The sequence below is a fragment of the Eumetopias jubatus genome, unplaced genomic scaffold, assembly GCF_037043125.1.
Source record: "Eumetopias jubatus isolate StellerSeaLion01/CBP00866 unplaced genomic scaffold, mEumJub1_p1.0 scaffold_4, whole genome shotgun sequence".
Taxonomy (NCBI): Eukaryota; Metazoa; Chordata; class Mammalia; order Carnivora; family Otariidae; genus Eumetopias; species Eumetopias jubatus.
Window position 1 is genome coordinate 48,960,021 of NW_028274810.1, and position 11,520 is coordinate 48,971,540.

At 39.4% G+C, this 11,520-nt stretch overlaps 1 pseudogene; it reads left to right on the forward strand.

The window, feature by feature from the left end:
• The first annotated feature begins 1,560 nt into the window (after window positions 1-1,560).
• Window positions 1,561-2,564, forward strand: LOC114208487 (glyceraldehyde-3-phosphate dehydrogenase pseudogene; annotated as a pseudogene).
• Window positions 2,565-11,520: the final 8,956 nt, after the last annotated feature.

Sequence of the window (11,520 nt, forward strand, 5' to 3'; positions counted from 1 at the left end):
AAATGGCTAGGCAGAGCCTCCAATAAGGAAATCCAGTATTGAAATCAATGCTGTATGTTTGGCAGCCTGGCCGGATATGTTGGGAGGATATACAGCAAGAGAAAACCCCAATAACTACTTATTTACTTACTTACTGGTAAGCTGCAAGTTGCGGAGAAAAAGTTAATCTATTCTAAAGAATGATTATTCACTTCCCACAAATATCCTAACATATCATCAGCGGTTAATGAAACAGATAAGTGAGGCAAAGCTGCTTTCCTCAAAGATTCACAGAAGAGTTAGGGAGACAGACAAGTAAACCAACAATTGAAAAATAGCTATGATAAGTGCTCAAAGGGGGTATCTCAGAATGTTCCCGAATTTCAGAGGAAAAAACATCCTGCTTCAAGGAGTGTTTGCTAGTTTACTAGGGCTGTCATAACAAAATACCACGGAATGGTTGATTTAAACAACAGAAATTTACTTTTTCATAGTTCTGAGGTTTGACTTCCAAGATTAACATGTTGGCAAGTTTGCTTTTTCCTGTGGCCTCTCTCCTTGGCTTGCCAGCAGCCTCCTTCTTGCTGTGTCCTCACATGGTCTTTTCTTGGTGTGAGTGTATCTGTTGTCTCTCTGTGTGCCCAAATCTCCTCTTCTCGTAAGTACACCAGTCCGATTGGGTTTACCCTAAAGATCTCATTTAACCCTAATTATTTCCGTAAACTCCCTATCTCCAAACACAATCACATTCTGAGGTACTGAGAATTAGGGTTGCAACTTATGAATTTAGGGGAGGGGGAACACACTTTAGTCTATACCAGAGAGAATGACACACTTTCCGGAAGAGCAGTATCTGCTGCAATCTTAAAGGATAAGGTAAGAAAGGGTATAACTCTGCAAAAACAAAGGTATAAAAGCAAGAGTGAGCATGACTTATCTATGGAATTTTAAGTAGTTTGGTAAGGGTAAAACTTAGGATACATATGAGAGGTTGGAAATCGGTAAAGATGAAGTTGTACATGTAATTAGGGATTGAATTATAAAAGGTATTTTATATTGGGGTATATTGCATGGGGGTGGGGTTAAACTATGGTAACAAATATGCCTCAAAATCTAATACACATTTTTGTATTCAAACACAACAAAGGTTTATTTCTCCCTCTAATAACAGTCCAGGTTGGGTGTTACAGATCCACTAGGAGCTCTTTTTCAGACAGTGGCTCAGGGGCCAGATTCCTTTCATGTTAAGGGTCTAAACTATGTGTCAAGCTGGGGTGCTATGTCCAGCATTTTCTCTTTAAGGTCTGAACCAGCAAGTAGCACAGTTCACTTGTGCTTTTGCTGAGAACTAGTCATATGACCTCTTCTGGTTGCAGGGTTATGGAAGTTATGATATCATAAGGGAGGTTGTGAGTAAAAGACTTTCATGGACATAATTCAATTATGGAAAACATTCTGTACATAGGATCTCTATCAGTCTTATAAATCATACTAAAGAATCTGGGTTTAGGTTCTCTGCTCCTCCCCATTTGACAGACACCGCATCTTCTGGTGCAGTACCACCTGCATCCCGGAGACCCGATGGTAAATGTTGGAGAAAACAGATTTGGCTTTATTGGGCACCTGGTCACCAGGTCTGCTTTTTAACTCTGGTAAAGTGGATATTGTCGCCATCAGTGACTCCTTCATTGACCTTAACTACATGGTCTACGTGTTCCAGTATGATTCCACTCATGCCAAATTCCACGGCACCGTCAAGGGTGAGAACAGGAAACTTGTCATCAGTAGAAAGCCCATCTCCATCTTCCAGGAGTGAGATCCAACCAAAATCAAATGGGGTGATTCTGGTGCTGAGAATGTTATAGAGTCTATTGGGGCTGTTGCCACCATAGAGAAGGCTGGGGCTCACTTGAAGAGTGGGGCCAGGAGTGTCCTCATCTCTGCCCCTTCTGCTGATGCCCCCATTTTTGTAGTGGGTGTGAATCATGAGAAGTATGACAACTCCTTCAAGATTTTCAGCAACGCCTCCTGCACCATCAACTGCTGGCCCCTCTGGTCAAGGTCATCCATGACAACTTTGGCATTGTGGAAGGACTCATGGCCATAGGTCATGCCATCACTGCCACCCAGAAGACCTTGGATGGCTCCTCTGAGAAGCTGTGGTGTGATGACCCAGAGGCTGCCCAGAACATCATCCCTGCTTCTACTGGCACTGCCAAAGCTGTAGGCAAGGTAATCTCTGAGCTGAATGGGAAGCTCACTGGCATGGCCTTCCACCATCTTAATCCCAATGTGTCAGTCATGAATCTGACCCGCCGCCTGGAGAAAGTTGTCAAATACAATGACATCAAGAAGGTGGTGAGCAGGCATCAGAGGGCCCCCTCAAAGGCATCCTGGGCTATACTGAAGACCAGATTTTCTCTAACAGTGACTTTAACAGTGACACCTGCTCTTCCACCTTCAATGCTGGGGCTGGCATTGCTCTCAATGACCACTTTGTCAAGCTCATTTCCTGGTATGACAATGAAGAGGGCTACAGCAACCAGGTGGTGGATATTACAGTCCACATGGCCTCCAAGGAGTAAGAGCCCCCTAGACCACGAGCACCAGTGAAAGCAAGAGGAAGAGAGAGGCCCTCAGCTACTGGAGATTTCTTGCCCCAACTCATCCTCCAATACACTGAGAATCTCCTGACCTCCACAGTTTCCATCCCAGACCCTCTGAAGAAAGGAAGGGGTTGGGGAGCCCTACCTTGTCATGTACCATCAATAAAGTATATCAATGAAGTATACTATATCCAGCCAAAAGAAGAAGAAGAAGGAGAAGGAGAAGGAGGAGGAGGAGGAGGAGGAGAAGGAGGAGGAGGAGGAGGAGGAGGAAGAGGAGGAGGAGGAGGAGGAGAAGAAGAAGAAGAAGAAGAAGAAGAAGAAGAAGAAGAAGAAGAAGAAGAAGAGAAGGAGAAGAATCTGGGTTTTATACTGAGAAAGAGGGAATGACTTTGGGAGTTTTAACAGGAATGACATGACTAAATTTTCACTTTATTTTTTATTTATATATTTCTTTTTTCAAGTTTTTAAATTTCGATTTAAAAATGTAATGCTGGTAGCATCATAAAGAAAGGACTTGTGGGGTAACATTAGAAGCAGATATAATATGAAGGAGGCTATTTTGGCAATTCCGGCAAGTGGTTCTGAATTAAGCAGTGCTGGTAGGGGTGGAGAAGATGGGGCAGATTCCAACAATATTTCAGAAATAGATTCACCATGACTCCTGACTGATTTTTTATGAGAGAAGAGGAGGAAAATTCTAGGTATCTCGTGATTTCTGGCTTGGGTGAATGAGGAGATCTTGGTAACATTAAATGAGCAGGAATGGGTGTGGGAAAGGCTCAGTTTGAAACATACTGAGTTTGAGACTTCTGCGAGATCTCCAACTGGCAGTATCCAGTGAGCTGTTGGAGACAATATGAGGCTTAAAATAGATTTTATATTATGACAGTGATGATAGGCAGTACTTGAAATTACATATGAATGGGGTCATCCATAGTAATCATAGATTTATGTAATGACATAAGAATGTTGATTTCAAACTTCCACTTTCAACCAAAAAAGGGTTTTAGGTAAAAAGAAAAGAAAAAGAGTTTAAATAATGCCAAGTTATGAAATCAGTAGGTTATCTATTTCATTAAGTATGTAATGGCAAAAAGAAAACAAAAAGTTCCTGCCAAATATCAGATTCAAATACTATAAGAAGAGAACCATCATAAAACAGAAAATCATTACAAATGAGAGGGGAAATTTTCCGAACTTGAGAAGTCTTCATACATGAGTACTGCCATTATTATATGTACAGTCAATGAAGTACACATTTAATTAATAACCCTATGTTCTTGTAAGTATCTATCAAATTTGTTGATAAAACTAGAGGTGATTAATTTTACCCTTCCTGGCAAATAACCAGCTCCTTTCTGGAAACCCTGAATCATTTATATTTATATTTTCATATATATAACCTGTTCACTTAGGAATTGTCTCAATGTAATTACTAGTGGATTAAAATGATCATGTGACCCCTGAGTGAGAAATATGAACCAAAGACCCCAATGAAAGACCCTATTAGGTGATTGTTAAAAAATGCCAAAATAAACAACTAAATAATAACCAGATGTTAGAAAATGCTTGAAATTTCTTTAGATGATATTATTAAATTCAGGGAACGAAAATGTAAAATGTTTTTAAAATATGGCACCATCATTGAGTACTTCCCAAAATACTAATATTTCCTTTCAGTCAGGATCATCAGGGTGAATTTTTTAAATCATCACCCTCATTTTAGTAAGGCTTACTTACAGATTATACTTGAGTTTAAGTGCACTGAGAAATTCTACAGTGATTTGACTTTTGCCCTGTCTTAATCTGGTGCTCCAGCTCAAGTGTGATGTTTGGGCACTGACTCTTATATTTGAGGTATTACCTTTTTATTCCCTTCTGAGGTCTGATTTCTATTTTTATTTCTATACCACAAAGTGTTTTAAAGAAGCCTTTTGCTAAAACGCATCCAGATCCTCCCCTATTCTTTTTAAAAGAGGAGGGATATATATAGGATTTCACAATAGATATCTGTAATCCAGACTGCAGAGTCTTTTCATGATAGAATTTGAGTTTGGCTCCAAAATGTCAACTTTCACGTCAAAGTTAAAAGCCAATACCTTGAATAAGGGCTAACTCTTAGCCGATTTTGATAGGAATGAAATTATAGAACTAAATTGTTATTCTTTGGAATAATATAAAAGTGAAATTGTACTTGAAATCAAAACTAGCCAATTGTTTTATATGATGCATAAGTATAATTAAAAATGATTAACTTTTATGTCTTTAAAAGTGTCCTTCATTTGCATATTTTATATTTCATTAACCATGGAAAATAATAAAGAAGCATCATGAATTTTTTTAGTGGACATAGAGAGTCACTAAACTATTTAAATAGGCTTTTTGGGGGATGGGGGTTGACCAACTTCAAATTGAACTGAAGATACCTAAAAGGCAATCTCGAGTACATCCACGTTTGCAAGATCTTCACCTAATTATTCCTTTTGATGTTCTCCAGAAATTTAACTGATCCCTTTTGCATAACATACTGGTTGTGGATTATGTGGCTTAAATTGACATCCACATGCTAAGGACTTGCAAGTCTCTCTGCTATTTGGACTTCCCACCTCCATAGCCAATGCCTGGCAGGTCATCACAGTCAACTTTCACCATAACTGGCTTCCCAAAGCCTGCTTCTTCCCTGGGGCTCCCCATGCCCTGGCCACCAACCTGGGAATCATCTTGGATGACCTGCCCCTCCTGTCATTATAGTCACATAAGCCAATTCTGCCTCTATTTAATGTCCTCAAATCTGTCCATTTGTCTCTTTCCTCATTGCAGCTACATTAGTTCAAGCACCCTTATGTTATGGCTTGCTCTTATCTTTCTTGCTGCCCCCAGCCTTGTTACTCCCACCACCCCCAGCCTTGTTACGCTCACCAACCCTCAGCTTCGCTCACCAAGTCTATTCACTGTGTAGCTAAAGTCACCTCTTCTTCACATCAGTTCCCCATGCTGCAGCCAGAGAGATATTTCCAAAGCATAGAAATAATTTTGGCACTTTTCTGATTAGAAGTTTTAAGAATTTCTCATTTCTCCCAGAATAAAGTACAAGCTTACTAGCACCACATATATGATCCTTAAAAATTGGGGCCCCTTATAGCTCTCTTCTATTATTTATTTAGTTCCTAAATGTACCAGGCCCCTTTACAGCATTTTGGACTTTGTTGAGTGTTGTCCCCACCTCAAAGCCTCCACCCACTGCCTTATCTGCTACTCTCTTTAAGGACTTAGCCTTGATTTTATTTCCCTGGTGAATCTTTTTCTGACCAGCCAAGGTTGGATTTTATATTCTTCCCATGTATTCCATCAGCACTCTGTTCTTACCCCAACGTCCTACTCTTCACATCATATTTCAATAATTAGTTTATTTATCTCTCTTCATGTACTTCAAGCTCCTTAACGTCCTCATTGGGGGCAGGAACTGTTCTTTTTTTTTTTTTTTTTAACCAGTGCCTCCCCAGTGTCTAGCACCAGCCTTGAAATACAGTAGGCACTTAGTTAATATTCACTGATCGAGTAAATGGAAACTAATTAGATGTTCCTTACATAGAAGTGACAGGTGCATACATTTGATCGTTGGCTGTAAACATGATTCTATCCTAGCAAGGATTCCTTTACTGGTTTGTAACTGACACCAAAGTGGGCCCAGCAGAATCTAGGAGCAACAGGAAGCAAAGAAACCAAGGGCTTAGGGTAAGAGTTTCTAAACAGAGTTGTGGGTGGGCATCAACAGCAAACTGCCTTCAAATCTAGGACCTAGGTTGGCTCTAGTTCCTAATACACAAAGTTGACTTATTGATGCTGAATAAAGAAGGCTTTGAAGATGAAAGAGAGATAGTTAGTCTCAGGGTCAGTGGATGACTTACAGTTGCTTTGCTTTTCCTTGGTTATAAACCAGCTCCTAGGCTATATCTGTGCACCCTACACTTTCACCAAATCCCTCTTCTACTCACTAGAAGGTGACCTTTGGCAGGTTACTAAATTTCTTTTTTTTTTTTCAGATGGAAAAACAGAGATAATAACATCTGTTCATTACTGCCAGGAATAAATCATATAAGGAAATTTCCTGAAACAATAACTGGAATAAATGTAGTTTTTTACCTTGTATCAAATAGTGTGACTTTAGAAAGTTGCTGGAAGGAGTAAGCAAGTGGAGAATCTGACCATGGAAGTATGAGAAAATGGAGGGAAAAGCAAGAAAGTCTTCTGGTTCTTTTCTGTGCCAGCATCTGGGAAAATAGCAGTAATGTCCTCCTAAGGACCAAGAATAGAAAAATGTGCGATGATGCCTAGCAGCTGACTCTCACGTCAGAAGGAGTTGTTTTTCTTCAGGCTTTCATTGTGCATTCGTAAGTGTCTAGGAATAAAGTATGACCTGCACTTTCTATGCTCTGATGACCTAGTCTGAGGTTGCCTGCGATACAAGGGACCAAACCCATGCGAGTCCCATAAACGACTCAGGGTCTGGCCATTACACACAGCACCTTTATTTGTTGTGCTCTCTTGTGTCATAAATCTCGTATGCTGAGAGAAGATATGTGTTGCATTTTAAGTGTTAACTTAATTTGTTAGAATTATGACATTAGAATATATTTCACACCAAATAAGTGATGTTTATTATACAGTTTATAGAGAAATGTTACATGGTCTCTCAAAAACACCGCATTAACAGGTATCTTTGCTGACACTAAATACAAACTACATCAACTTTCACCAACTGCAGCCCTGAATTTCCAGCTGCCACAAGTGATTTTCTCCTACTATGCCTCCTTACCCAAAACTCATGTATTTCTAAGCATAATCTTCTTCTCTATGTTACACTAAGACCAATTGCATTCTCTAATCCTACTTTCCATGATTTAAATGACACCTACCTCTACAAGATTTGAATCGATTTTGATCTCTACTATTTTTAAGTCCTTTTATTTTGGTTTTTATTATGTTCCATTAGCCAACATAGAGTACATCATTAGTTTTTGATGTAGTGTTCAACGATTCATTAGGTGCATATAACACCCAGTGCTCATCACAGCACGTGCCCTCCTTAATACCCATCACCTCTGCAGATTTATTACACACTGGTCTGTTCTCAAAGAACTTGATGTTTTCGCATCCTAACCCCAACCAAGCTTCTCACTTCTCCTTGAAAAGACCATGTATCTCTGTGACTTCATGTTAATCGCTTTTCTTAGCTTATCTTCCATCCCTTTCAAACTGGCAAACTTTAATTCCTAGTTCTATTATCTCCTCTTCTGTAGTCTTTTTTTTTTTTTAAGATTTTATTTATTTATCAGAGAGAGAAGGCGTGAACAAGCAGGGGGAGCGGCAGGCAGAGGGAACACATGCAGGGGGAGTGGGAGAGGGAAAAGCAGACTCCCCGCTGAGCAGGGAGCCCGATGCAGGGCTCGACCCCAGGACCCTAGGACCATGACCTGAGCCGAAGGCAGACGTTTAACCAACTGAGCCACCCAGGCGCCCCTCTTCTGTAGTCTTCTTTGAATATTTTGGTAGTTACCACTTTCTTTTTTTTTAAAAGATTTATTTATTTATTTTGAGAGAGTGAGAATGAGAAAGAGAGAGAGAGAGCGCACATGAGAGGGGGGAGGACCAGAAGGAGAAGCAGGTTCCCCACCAAGCAGGGAGCCCGATGTGGGACTCGATCCCGGGACTCCAGGATCATGACCTGAGCCGAAGGCAGTCGCTTAACCAACTGAGCCACCCAAGCGCCCTGTAGTTACCACTTTCCACACCATCTCTTTGCTTCCATGGGTCACTGAACTTAACAATACCACTGAAAGTGTCTGTGTATGAATATTCTGAACTCCTAAAGGCTAGAAGCAGGTCACATTTATATCGATATTCCTAGTACAAGCCAATATCTCTCTAAAAATATCTATGAAAAAGTACCCAATTCTTTATAAAATATTGTAAAAGCAAACACAAGCAATAAAACTGAGCCAAAACAACAACAAAAAAATGTGCTAAAGATAAAACTTCTATACTGAATTGTCATATTAATAGAACCTGGAATTTTGCCTTAATAGGTATTAGGGTCTGTCTGAATTGATCCAACTGATTTTTCAATATTGTGCATGACAATTTAGCATAAAAGTTTTATCAATAGTACATTCCTTTTTTTTTTTTTTTTTTTTGGTCCCTGAGCTGTCCTTGGTTTTGGTGTCAGTCGGGTCACCCAGCTAGTGACCAGCCTACTTTCATTAGAGAATCCTGTATAGAGTGAATTAAATCTCTCTATTAAGCCATCTGAGGTTAAAAAAATAATAATAATAATTTAGGCTAAAATGCCAAATGCCGGAAAAATAATTTTTTGTTGTTTCTGCTTATAATAATAACTGAGCAGAAAGACTAGGCAAAAAGAAATGAGAAATGCCCTCACTTAGTCTAAATTAGAATACCTAGGTGAAAATTAGAGGAGGAAGTAAAGAAATATTTAGATTTGCTTGTGTATTATAAATATGTGCAAACAAAAGTGCATCTCTTATGTCAACTACAGTGAGAAATTTCTGAAATTAGCTCCCAGAGCCTCTCAGTAACCTATTCCTGTCTTTAACGTGCCTCCTTCCAATGTTTTTCCTTTTTTCCCAAATCTCCTAGATGCTTTCTTGCACTTGACTTTAGGATCAGGGCACCTTGGTGGGTCATAATAGATACAGTCTTTTCCCTTTATCTCTGGTTTAAAGTATAAACCACATGTTTATATAAAGCACATCTGGTGATCAACAAGTATCTTAAAGAGCCAAGAAGAGAAAGTTGAAAGCTGCTAGGTCAGAGGAGGTCAATTTGAGGAAGCAATCATTGTGACAGCTGACATTATGGCTTGTAATGGGCTTGGCCAGCTGTGTCTTATGGAAGTTTTTTTTTCTGTTGTTATGGCTGCTTCTGTCAGGACAGGAGGTCTGGAGAGTGTTTTAGAAAGCGTGCCTTTCATAATCCAAATGATAAATCATCTTATGTAACTATTAACTTTATTTACATCTTCACACTGATGTAGGCAAATTCTCTGGATAATATTACATGGATGGCCTGTATTCCCATATTTATGGAGACACCTACTTGTCCCTACAGTCAGTCCATGAGCATTTTTATCATTCAATATTTTAAAGTCCTATGCTGGTGATGGACGGGCCAATTTTGCTGATGTGGGAAAGAAGCTGGGAGAGACTCAGTTTCTCAAAAGCAAACAGAGTTATTGTGAAGCTGCAGAGTCAGAGGATGTAGAAGATTAAAAGAAACTCTGCTTTGCCAAACTGAGTTTCCTCAACAGAAGAAGCTGAATTCCTGAAGTGAAACCAGTCACTTTGAGATATGTGTCTTATTTATGGCGCAACATTTTCACAATGATGTATTTTACTCATGTGTATGCTCAGAGACACAGGACTGTGAAAGAAGAAAAGGAGTAGAATTCAATAGGCCCATTTTGTTGGTTAGCTTTGGTAAAAGTCTTGGTTGAGATTGTTTTGCCTTGTGGATAGTTTACTGTGTGGTCTGATGTCCCCTTTCCCAGGTAATGAAGAGTTAAGTTTTCTAATTTTTACCTGTGCTTCTGATGAGCTGATATAATAAAATTCTGCTCTCAAGTCATAGAGACATGTTTGGATCACTTAGTAGACACAATAAGCCCCTGAAAGAAAGTCAATAAAGATTTTTTTCTACCCTGATTTTCTATCAGAATTGAATTGAATCCTGTGAGAAGGCAGGATAGCTACATAATGTTGGGTAAACCAACGAACACTTCTAAGCCTCATTCTTCTCCTCTGTAGAAAGAGGGTAATGATAACTTGGTCTAGAGGAAGTCAGGAGAATAAAATGAGAATATACGTGAAGAGGTTAACACAAAGATGGTGTATAAAAGTTTTCAATAAATGAAGCTATTCCTATCACCGTGAGAATGATGAAATCTTTGAAGATTTTATTCTCAGCAACTGGGGCCATCCTATTCTTCTATGTGCCTATTGATTTATGTGCTTAGAGCATCCTTTAACTTCTCAATCAGCTACCATGAAAGAGACTACCCCACCTATCGCCAACTGCTTGCAGCATTGTTACCATTTTGGTTTTTTGTTGTTGTTGTTGTTGTTTTAAAGATTTTATTTATTTATTTGACAGAGAGAGACACAGTGAGAGAGGGAACACAAGCAGGGGGAGTGGGAGAGGGAGAAGCAGGCTCCCCGCGGAGCAGGGAGCCTGATGCGGGGCTCGATCCCAGGACCCTGAGATCATGACCTGAGCCAAAGGCAGACGCTTAACGACTGAGCCACCCAGGCGCCCCACGTTGTTACCATTTTGGAGGATATGGCAGCCAATCAAAAAGTTAATACTTCCTTAACTTCTGAGTTAAAAAAAAAAAAAAAACACCACTCTGCCATTATCCCTTCTGAAGTCATTATTTCCAAGAATACCTAAGCACTGAAAGAAAAAGTATACAATGAGTCTTGCTATTAAAACTGGGTGGTTGTGACTTTTCTTACTCCCGGTGTTTGCTCAAGGACCAGATTTTTTCCAATTGATGAACAAAGTAGAGTCTTTGCTTCTTAAGCAGTCATTCGCTCCTTTCATGTTCATAACACCTGTTTACTTGGCATTTGTTATGTACTGGTCCCAGGCAAATAAAAATGAATCTGAGATCATCTCCGCCCTGTCAAAAAACCATTGCATTGTTTAATGATATATATTTGGGAAAATACTGTAAATATATAAATTTATTTCAGCAAACATTGAGAAGAACATTTTTCAAAGCACAGTACTATATGGGGAAAGATAACCAAAGGCATTTCCTGATAAGCTAGATGATAGGGAAAACTCAATTAAAATCTAGGAAAATTAGTGATGACAACCACAGCAAGGAATAAATAAAGTGTTATGAGAACTC